Below are 11,784 nucleotides of genomic sequence, written 5' to 3'. Positions count from 1 at the left end.
GCTAAAAAGTTTGGTTTTGCTGTTTACAGAGGAATCCAGTAGCTTTTGAAATGAATTCTCATTAAGAAGGCACGTATTTAAACTACCCAACTGGCAATCCTGTTGTGAGCACTGACTATCAAGAAAGTGGTCACCTTGTTTAGTCTGCTTAAAATTTCTAACTATTAAGGGAAAAAACTAGGTAAGTGAGGTTTGGCTAGTTGACGCTGATAAAATCTGTATCTTTGTTGTTGCTTTCTAAAGTTCATTTACTTATTTTGAGAGAGAGCACAAGCCGGGGAGGGGCAGAGAACAGGGAGAGAGAATCCCAAGCAGGCTCCGCACTGCCAGTGTAGAGCCCAATGTGGGTCTGGATCCCAGGAAGTGTGAGATCATGACCTGAGCTGAAATCAAGAGTCAGACACTTAACCAACTGAACCACCCAGGTGCCCCAAGAAAAATGTTTTTATTTCGTTCGATGTAATAATATATGAATTTCATAGACTTAAAACTTGACAATATTTTTAGCACTGCAGAAGGTACTAAGGTTCCCAGCCCTTAACAGCCTCCTACCTGTTGAGGGAGGAAAAAAACAAAAATTAATGCAATATTTGAAGCACAATAAAAACTGTAATATTCAGGTACCAAAATGATTGCAAATGTCTCACAACTGGAAACAAGAAAGGTCACCATTGGGTAAAATTGAGTATTTAAAAGTCTGTAAGAAGAAAGCTGTGTTCAAATAGTTCCTTGACTATTCAGGATTAGAAAGTCATAAAGGATGACCTACTTCCTTCCCTCAAAAATTTTAGAATATCTTTCATTTCCCCATAAATGTATATTCACAATATTAGCATAAACCTGAATCGATATACCCTTGCCATTTGAAAAAGATATACTGGAGGACTTTCAATCCTTGATTCACAAATGCTGCACTATCCTAAGAATTTCCCCATAAAATAAAGTAAAATTGATTATTTTAAGTTGCCCTTTCTGACTCTTAATGAGATTTACTATATAGAGAAGAAAACTCTGGGAGATACTGCTGGGTATAGAAGAGGGACTAGATCCTTAGCTCAAAGAGAATGAGACCATTCACACAGTGACCTCAGTGACATCTCAACTGGCCTTTGGCAGTGCTTGAGAATTCAGGAAATCTCTAAGTCCTGAGAGTTTACTGAATAACCCCAAGTGAGGAGACTTCTGGGCACACCTGAATCATCTTTAGAGCTTTTTAAAAAGAAATGCAGGGGCACCTGGGGGGCTTAGTGGGTTAAGCATCTGCCTTCAGCTCAGGTCATGATCTCATGGTTCTTGAGTTTGACCCCCACATCGGGCTCTGTGCTGACAACTCCAAGCCTGAAGCCTGCTTTGAATTCTGTGTCTCTCCCTCTCTCTCTCTCTGCCCCTCCCCTCACTTCTCTCTCTCTCTCAAGAAATCAAGAAACATATGATAAATAAATAATAAATAAATAAAATGACAAATGCTTTTACTCCCTTCTGGACATTTTGGGGAAGACCAAGGCATCTGCACTTTTTTTTTAATTTCTTATAGGATTCTGATGTTCACTTACTGGAACCACCTACTATAAAAAGTTACCTGAGCAAAATGTTTCAGTAAGTCATATTAAAAACATGTAACTCCACTCTGACATATCAGAATTTCATCCCATAAATATTTCTGAAATATGAAAAACTTTTTAACGTAATAGTTACTTGGTTATCAAAATAAGGACAGTAAAATATCAAATGCTTATCAAAGAAAATGCCTGTGAATAAAATTCCAGAAACTTCAGAATTATGAGGTCTTTTGTGAAAAACATGATTTCAGTCTTTAAGAACTACTTAGGGTATATTCTAATGCAGTGTTGTAGAAATTGTACTTTAGAGAGATAATGCAGCTTTATATTTCCATTTATTCATCATCTGTAATCATATAATGAACAAAATTTGCTCACAGAAGAGACTTTCAAAAGAATAAAATAACTTGGGGGAAATTGTAAGTTTATCCCTTTATGCTAACCTCTTTTAAAGAACCAAATTGTTTCTCCTTATATAATATTATTGAAGTTGACCTGTTATGCCCAACTCCTGCCAATCTTAATGGCACTCCTATTCCCTCTGTGCTTATGTTTACAGAGGAATGCTCTGTACAGTCGCTTTATAAAAACCATTCTCCTGATTCTCTGAAAAATGAAAACTCTTTCATTGGAAAATACTAGTGCAAGAAATTTCTCAAAAAGCTACACAATTTTAATCAAAAGTAAAATATACACTTTCTTGGAAGGAAACATTGAATATTTAAATATGTCAATTCTTCACATATTAATGAATGGCATTAATAAAATTCAAAAATATCTCATGAACATTTTTTTATTAAATTGGTATATTAGTTCCCTATGGCTGCTGTAATTAATTACCACAAACTTGTTGGTTTAAAAGAACATATATTGATTCTTACACAGTTGGAGAGGTAGAAGTCCAAAATCTGTTTCACTGGGCTGAACTCAAGGTGTTGGCAAGACCTTGTCCCTTGAGAGGATCTAGGGAAGAGTTGCTGTTTCCAGCTTCCAGAGCTGTGTTCCGTGGCTCATGGCCCCTTGCTTTATCTTCAAAGCCAGGAGCATAAATCTTCAAATTTTTCTCTGCTCCAGCATCACATGGCTTTCTTCTCTATAGTCAAATCTCCCTCTGCCTCCCTGTTAAGCTCTTGCGACGACCTCTAGAGCTTGCCTAGATAATCCAGAAGGACCCTTCTCCAGGCCCTTGATTTAATTATAACTGCAAAGACCCTTTTTCTGTATAAGGTAGCATTCACTGATTACAAGGATTAGGGCCTGGATATCTTTGAGGGACGTTATCCAGCTAACCAGAGTGGACAAGATGGCTCTTTATCTGCAAGAATGAACAAGTAATAACAGGTGAAAATTTTTTGAGAAAGGAAAGTTGAGAGGGGAAAATCGTCCTACTAGATATTTAAGAATGATTGAAACCTAAAGTAGTTATAGAAAAAAAGGCACCAGTGTTAAGTTTCCACCTGGCCATCCTGTATACATGATGAGAACAGGATGTGTGGTAAAACATCATAAACCAATGAGGAGGAAATAGATTTTTTGGAAAATACAGAGTTATTTTCTATTTTTAAGAAAAGACAAATTAGAATATATCCTATGATACCATACCTCAGGATATATTTTAGAAGACCTAAAGAGTTTAATCACAAGTGGCAAAAAAGTAAAATATGTCCAAGAAAAATGATATTTAACTGATTCAGTCATTTGTAAGGACCTTCTAAATACATAGGAAGTGAAAAGACCATAAAAAGTCCAGTCAGTTTGACTGTACAGAAATTCCAAAGGCCTATCCATCAAAAATATAAACAAATTTAGGGATGCCTAGGTGGTTTAGTAGGTTAAGCATCTGACTCTTGATTTGGGCTCAGGTCATGATCTCACAGTTTGTGAGTTCAAACTCCACATCAGGCTCTGCACTGACAGTTCAGAGACTTCTTGGGATTCTCTCTCTCTCTCTCTCTCTCTGCCCCTCCCTCACTAATTCTGTGTCTCTGTCTCGCTCTCCGCTCTCTGCTCTTCTCTCTCGCTGTCGCTCTCGCTCTTCTCTCTCGCTGACTCTCTTCTGTCTCTCTCTTTCTCTCTCTCTCTGTCTCTCAAAAAACAAACTTAAAAAAAAGTTAAAATATAGACGAATGTAAAAATCAAGCAATTGGAAAAATCTGCAATAATGTTGTGGACAACTGGCTAATATTAATATAAAATTGACTTTATAAACGTAAAACCAAAATAAGAAAGTGAGCAAAAGCCCACTGATAGAAGAAATACAAATATCTAATAAACATACAAATATGATTACTTCTGATTAAGCAAGTTAATGCAAGTTAAATAAGAAATGTTATTTGTTGCAGGGGTGCCTGTGTAGTTCAGTTGGTTAAGCGTCTGACATCGGCTCAGGTCATGATCTCACGGTTTGTGAGTTCGAGCCCTGTGTAGGGCTCTGTGCTCACAGCTTAGAGCCTGGAGCCTGCTTCAGATTCTGTATCTCTCTCTCTCTCTCTGCCCCTCCCTGGCGCGCGCTCTCTCTCTCTCTCTCTCTCTCAAAAATAAATAAACATTAAAAAAAAATTTTAAGATGTAACATTTTTAACAAAAAAATGTTATTTGTTGCCTATAAAATGGCATTATTGATGAAGAATAAAGTTCGTTGTTCTTCACTGTATGTAAGATAGGTATTTTCAAACACTGTCACAAGAATATACGTTATTATAATTTCTCCAGAAAGAAATGTGGCAATAGGTAGCCAGTCTTTAATCCTGTAAGTCCACCTTCCCATAGTGCATCCTAAAAAAATAATCAAAGATGTAAATGGAGACATCTGTACAAACATATTCATAGCAATGCTTCTTAAAATAGGTTTTAAAACATGAAGATATGTAGTAAGAGTTAAATAAGTAGTTAAATAAATGATCCATGTGACCAAATAATATACAAACATTAAAAGCTAGGTCATAACCACATTTTTAATGACCTGAAAAATGTCCACAGTAAAATGGTAGCTTATTAAAGCAAAATTCTAAATGGATATATATATATATTCAAACACAGATGCACACTACATACAGTTCTCAGAATATTTCTGGGCAAATCTTATGTGGACAAGCGAGTGGCATTCAATAAATAATAAAATTTAATGACAAAGTGCAAGATTAGCTGTGAAGGAGCAGAGAGACCAGCAATAGGAGATAGCTGGGGATGAAGGTAGTCTCCTTAGATAGGGCAGTCATGAAAGGACTCTGTGAGGTGGTGACTTTGAACCTGAGACAGGAAGGAAGGAAGGAAGGACCCAGAAAGGAGCCTATTCGACAATATCCTGGGCAGAAGGACCAGTGTCTAGAAAGGCTCTGTGGAGGGAAAAGCGCTTAGTAGGTTCAAAGCTTTGAAAAGAGACTAATGGGGTCGGGAGGTAGGGGGTAAGTGGCCTAGTGGCTTGGGATGTGGTTGATAGAGAGAAGTGTTCAGGTGGCATAGCCATTGAGGTCACTGTGGTATTCTACCTAATATTAATATCTCCATGTTATTTATGTAATAAGCCATTGTAAAGATTCATGTTCTTCACCTAAAATCAAGATTGGGCAATACTCTCAATGTTAAACAAAAATCTCATTTAATTTTTACTATTTCCCCTTTCATGAGTGAAGAAACCAGGGCTCTGGCAGTACCAGTAGGTAGTAGTGTGTGGCAGAGTGGGATCTGAACAGGGGCCATGACAACTCCAAGCCTGTGTGTTAGCCATTCTTTTATACTGCTTTTCCGGAACATTACTCATTAACACATAACTTAGATATTGCGAATTTGTGGAAAAAAGGATAAATACTAAACTTGAGTTGTAAGATGACTGAGTACTAGGGATGTGATGTACGACATGATGACTACAGTCAGCTCTGCCATGTGATAGGACAGTTGTTAAGAGATTGACTCCTGAGTCCCCATCCCAAGGAGATATTTTTTTTCTTTTTTCTTTCCTTCTTGTTGTATCTGTATGGGAAGGTGAATGCTGGTTGAACCTATCATGGTGATTATTTCAGAATAGATGTAAATTGAACCCCCGTGCTACAGGCCTTCACCTTATATAGTGATATATGTTGGTATTCCTCCATAAAAATGGAAAACAATAAAACAAAAACACTGAAAAAGGTGAGGGTAGGGATGAGTACTGGTCTTCACACAGCCATTTACTAATTATGTAATCTTAAACTACGTATCTCTGCACCTCACTTTTCTTGTTTCTAAAATAGGACTGATCACACAGTCCTTTCTACTGTACAAACTATTATCAGACAATATATGCAGTTGTTCTTTGCAAATCGTGTGTGTAGGACACCATGATATATCTCTGAAAGCAACTAAATCTACTCAGCATCTGGTCACTATACAAGAAAGCTCATAGATGAAACAGCAGGCATGAAATAATATAAAAATTCAAGAAGTAAGTTTACAATAATAATTCTAAAGATGTGCTTCAAAGTACAGAGCGCCATTAAATCAATTGTAACATTTCTGTTATTACCACATTATATGACCATAATGAACGTAATAAATACCTGGCATTTACAGAGTTTCTTTCATCTAAATATTCCCATAGAGCTCAATCAACTTTATGTGCAAATTGATTATGAGCCATATACAGGTGATACAGAGCAGGCAGCATAAATCACACTAACAACAACGCAGATCTCTCTCCTTTACACCAATTCCTTTTATCCAAGCTTACTAATTGGTGCAAGAACAAGAGTCAAATATTTTTTCAAGTAAGGAAAATGGAAGGTAATTCTAAGAAGCCTCTCATCAATGGCCTGGTCTAGCAAAAGGACTTGGAAAATAGAGTGAGCCATTTGATAATACAGTTATCCTCATTTGCATTTTATGCTTAAGGCAGGGATATACTTTTAGAAGAGAGGTGAGCTTTATAAATCCTCTGTATGTGAGAGAAAACATGGTAACTCTCTTCATGGCTGGTTATGACAATGCCGGTCTGTGTCTCCTGGCACTTTCCCAGACTAGGAGAATCAGATGCCCATACTCTCATGCATTCGTGGTTTTATCTTCCAAAGGGCAGTGTCCAGTTCTCACCTCTTAATCTCCATAAAACAGTACATAAACCCCAGGAGCGATCAATAGCTTCTTAATGATATTAGCTGTTGGCAAATATGCAGGCACTATCCAATACCACAGCCACTGGCCACATGTGGCTGCTGAGCACTTGAATACGGCTTTGTGATTCAGAGCCTGAATTGTTTATTGCATTTTAGTTAACATAAATTTAAACTTTAAAACTCTCCAAAATGTAATTGGGTTTGAAACAACCTGGGTACGTGAATCTACTTTCTCAGCAGTGAATTAAATGAAATCTCCGTAGAGGTCAAATATTTCTGATAAAAATTTAGCATCCAAGTTGAGATGTGATGACAGCGATTGATACACACAAGATCCGAAAGACTTTGTAGGAAAAATAATGTGAATTATCTCATTCGTAACTTTTATGCTGATTAAGAGCTGAATTGATAATGTTTTAGATACCTTGGGCTAAATAAAACCTATTAAGTCTTCTTTCTTTTTTATTATGGATATTAAAAAAAATGTTTAAGTACTTACAAGATAGATCCACCTTATATTTCTATTGGATAGCTGTTTCAACATTTGAATTTCTGCTTCCACCTTTTTTGTACTTCCTCTTGATGGCAGCAGTCACTGAGATAACTCAAGGAGCTCTTGACCCAGCTGAAGAAGTACAACATAGATTTCTAATGTTGATTTGCATTGTGGAATGCAGTCCTTCCATCTTTTCCTTGCTGTCCCATTCTGACTGTAACTGAGCCCATCCTTCAGACATCCAGCCCTTTACCTTCTTCCATTTTTTGGCCCTTCCTGGCCACCATCCATTCCTTCAGCTCTCCTGACTAGCATTTTCTACCCCTAAGCTCTTGCTCATGAGTCCCAGTAACCCACCCAGTAATCCACCCACTTAACTGAATGCCCCACAGGAACAGTTGAAACCTTTTTAGTTCTTTCCAGCTTCTTAAACTTTTACCCACATCAACAGTTTTAGAGAAATTTAAGGTCAATGGATCTCTCAGCTCCCTTCCTTTCAGCCTCAAAGATTTTCTGAATCATCCCTTTCTGCCTCTTCTCCTTGTTTGTTCTGCCTCATTCCAATCCAGTGACTCTCTTTACTCGTATTTGGGACTGAATCTCTTTCCCCAACCTACGTCACCTCAGCCTCTCATACCTTCCTCTCTGCCCATCTGCTGATTACCTTTCCCCACCTCTTCAGATAGAGAAGTTTTAGTAACTCCTGGACTCTGAGTTAGAGCAGGGAGTTAAGCAGTAGGCTCTTCTGGCTTCTGTGAGGCAAATCCCCTCTCCAGGCTTCCAGGAGAGTCACACATCCCCATTCTCTCGTTCAAGGCTGACTCCGTTCAGTCACGTTGACTAGTAAATTAGTGAGCCACCTGGTTTCACAATGACATGATTTCTAATTTAGTACGGATTTTGACCAAAATCAGAATGAGGTGACAAGACTGTAATACCTGGATAATGTCAGAACACCAGCTTGGAGTCATGTGCTTTTGCTGAACTCCAAACATCTCCCTCCTTTGTTCTCTTTCTTTACTCTCTCCAGGCTCCTGCTGGAACTATATCAGGCCACACTTCCTGTCATTATCATGTCATCATAGTATGGGGAGTGGCTAGTGCCCAGGCTCACTTGTTGAGCCCCTCCTTGGTCTTGCCTTGAAGATAACCCTGTTGCTAGTTGGTTTCCCTCCAAGTGTGTGCACACCATATGTGACCCAAACTGCTGTGATCAAAACTACTTAAGGAGCCTAATATCCTTTTCCGGCAGAGCTCTCTGATGCCCGTTGATGTTAAATCAGCCTATCTGTTTTCCACCATTCTTATCCTTTGGGTCTGTTTTTTGCCAGAGGTCTAGTTTTATTGGCTTATATTGGCTTCTTTCTACAGCATGATTATTATTAATTTAATGTGTAGTTCATTCTCTGTGATGATTCTTTCATTCCTTCTCCTTCACCTACAAGTGAGTCTGCAGTTGTTTTCTTTCATCAAAATGTTGAGCAAAGCGCTAAGCTCCTATTGTGCCCTTGGTAGATATGTGTGGGCTGAATGAGTAAAATGACAAAACAGAAAAGAATACAGACAAAATGTATTCCAAGAATTGGCCCCTTCCTTCTTCCTCCTCAAGCTCCTGTCCCATTTTCTCCCTTTCGTTAACTCCTTGGCCTCATGCAATCTGAGTTCCACCCTCTATGTCCTCTAGGGAAATTATTTTTCTAAATCATTCGTATCTGCCTGATTTGCAATTTCAAGTCTTCACATTCTTTTTCTACTCATTCTGTCTGCTGTTCATAACTCTCTTGACCTCCTTGGTAGAGCATTCTCCTAGTGTCATCATTGGACTTAGTCTTTTTCTCCAGCCAGACTCTCTATAAGTATCTGTAAAGGTTCTAGTCTCTTTCTTTGCCTTTCCTTCCCCATGACTTAATTGCCACTGTAGTAATGATTCCCAAACATGCTCCTCACTCCTGAGGCATCTTTAATTACCCATGGGACATCATTTCATAGATGACTTATAGGTGTTTGAAATTTTAATATGTGTACCACCAAACACGCCATCTTCTTCCACTAGTTATTCTACTCCTCTCTACCCCATATTTCCTCTGTTACATTCTGTATCTCAATAAATAGAATCACCATCCCCCAGTATGTCAAGCTCAAAACTTTGGAGACATCTTCAAGAACTTTACCTTTGTATTAAAGATACACTCCCATGCAAGTGATATCAAATCCTGTCCATTGGCTCCTGGGGTATCTCTCACCCCCCAGTCCTTCAATCTGGTCTCCTTGCCGTTGTCCTGGGTCTAGTAGTCATAGGTTTGTCAGTAGCATTCCAGTGGTTTCCTGAATACTCTCTTCTTCTGTCTTGTCGCCAAAAGTTAGCTCCAAACCCGAAGCTGATAGTATCAGTCATCTCCCTTCTGAAAACATTAAATGGCCCTCGACTGAGCATAAAATAAAATCAATTATCCTGTGTGAACTGGCTATAGCCAACTTTCCATGTTACGTCTCCTATGCCACTCCCCTTGTAACTGGTGCTGTGGTCACATATGTGATTCGCTGCATCACAAACATTTCCTACAGTTTCCTGACTCTGCCTTTCCCATGCTGTCCCCCAAGCCTTCAATACTCTGACCTCATTTCCCCCTATGGAATTTCTCCACCGTCTTTAGGCAATGCTTCTTCTATCAGGTCTGCTAGGGATTCCCTTCAGACAAAACTAATCTCTCCCTCCTCTATTTATTATTGCACTTTCTACTTCCACTCAAATCCTTGCCATGGGCTGCGGTGTTTCTTTGTGGTGGTGTCTCCACTAAACTGTGAGTTTCCAGATGCAAAACCATGTCTCGCTCAATTTCATTTCCCTCCTACTCCTCAGAGTAAGTAGATACACAGTAAACATTTGCTGTGTTGTTGAAATAGAAGAAACTAGATTATAACCAAAGGCAACCTTTCCTTAGAAATTGTAAAATTCTCAGAAGAGCTCTAGTATTTGCCAGACTGGCCAGGGCAGGGAATTAAAGTCCTTCTTTAAAGCTAAACAGATACTCCAGAGTCCTGAGTATGGCATAGCTCTTAGACATTAGAATTGCTTTCTATTGAAGAAACCTATTTAGTTTTTCCTTTACTCCTCTCCCACTCTTAATCTTCTAAATAAAAAATGAAATTGTACAAACTTTCCAAAAGTCAGATTAAAACATGAAAGTCGGTGTGTGTCCTACAGCTGAACTCCAAGGGGTTGTCCTTCAGATAACATCACAGCTTCTTTTCTGTTTTGTCCTTTTACATCCTCATTCAGCCCACACATATCTACCAAGGGCACAATAGGAGCTTAGCACTTTGCTCAACATTTTGATGATTGAAAGAAAACAACTGCAGACTCGGGTGAGAGTTACTAAGAAAGCTTCCATGGAACTGAGCCTTGGAAGGGGGCTCTCCCCTGGGCTGATACATGGTAGGTAAATAGAGAAAATGGAAAGAGCTTTCCAAGTTGGAAGAAGAAAAGAGAAACAATAAGCAAAGACATGCAAACTATGTAACGTGTATACTATTGAGGGAGGCAGACAATATGATGAGCAGTCTGATGAGAAAAGATGGTCTGTGCTAGAATCATCATTTTCAAATGTATTAGTCGCTGACTCCTTTCAATCAGATCAGATGAAGGAGTACAATATGTAAAACAAAAGCACTTTAATCAAAGGTCAGGAGTGAAAGACTGGAGGCCTGCCTGCTGAGGTATGCCTGCCCCTTCCCATTTCCTTCTCTGCATCTCCTCTCAGCTAATTTGGAAAACCACCAGCCAGGTGAACAACAGGAAATAAGGAATAAGCAGGATGGGGCCCAAATCATGGAGCGCTGTGTTACCTGTCCCCAGTGCATACTCCTCATTGAGGCTCCCTTAACACAGGGCACTAGCCCACTGCTCGTGCAGGGCCTTCATAATTTGTAAGCCAAAGAAATTGTTTTTATGTCCATGTGGCTAGTTCCATGGTTTGCATATAGCTGGCACCCAAAATTATTTTAGAAATTTTGAAGTGAACAGGCAAATGGATAGCTGAATGAAGGCCAGCCTCCACTGAAATAAACAGTGTCTCTCCAAAGTCTTTGTTGCAGCGCCTGTGTGGCTTAGTTGGTTGAGTATCCGACTTCAGCTCCGGTCATGATCTCAAGGTTTGTGAATTTGAGCCCCATGTCGGGCTCATTGTTTTCAGTACAGAACCTGCTTCAGATCCTCTGGCCTCTCTCCCTTTACCCCTCCCCAGCTCATACTGTCTCTCTCAAAAATAAATTTAAAAAAAATTAAAAAGTCTTTGTCAATAATTCTCTGTACTGTAGTTTATCCCCACCCACTTCCAGCCTGGAATTAAGCTATGAATGTGAGTGCTCAGCCTAAGCCAGCCTGAGCACAGGACTTCATTGAGACTCTACCTCTATCAGAGTTAAGAATGCATGTCCAAAGACTTTATGATGAGTCCTGGGGGACAAAAAAAAAAAAAAAAAAAATCCCAGGCACACTTCTTTCTCATTGCCTTAATTAATAATTCACCAGCTTCCTCAAGGGGCAGAGACCGCACAGGCTACTTTACAGCTCTCTGAGGAAATGGCAGATCCTTTACTTAGAGTGAGAGAAATACTCTAAAGGCACAATGTGGTTGGAGGT

The 11,784-nt window shown here is 39.1% G+C and overlaps 1 long non-coding RNA gene across 2 annotated transcripts; it reads right to left on the bottom strand.

Moving 5' to 3' along the window:
- Positions 1-2,406: 2,406 nt before the first annotated feature.
- Positions 2,407-8,192, bottom strand: LOC125937295 (uncharacterized). 2 transcript variants are annotated; one of them, XR_007462343.1, is made up of 4 exons: positions 8,081-8,192; positions 7,807-8,002; positions 7,146-7,271; positions 2,407-2,874 (listed from the first exon to the last, which is right to left on the bottom strand). It is a non-coding gene; the product is annotated as an uncharacterized LOC125937295 (long non-coding RNA). The 2 variants fall into 2 exon arrangements; XR_007462344.1 differs by lacking the exon at positions 2,407-2,874 and adding an exon at positions 4,202-4,334.
- Positions 8,193-11,784: the final 3,592 nt, after the last annotated feature.

The sequence above is a fragment of the Panthera uncia genome (assembly GCF_023721935.1).
Source record: "Panthera uncia isolate 11264 chromosome A3 unlocalized genomic scaffold, Puncia_PCG_1.0 HiC_scaffold_12, whole genome shotgun sequence".
Taxonomy (NCBI): Eukaryota; Metazoa; Chordata; class Mammalia; order Carnivora; family Felidae; genus Panthera; species Panthera uncia.
This window is presented reverse-complemented; position numbering and strand designations above follow the sequence as displayed.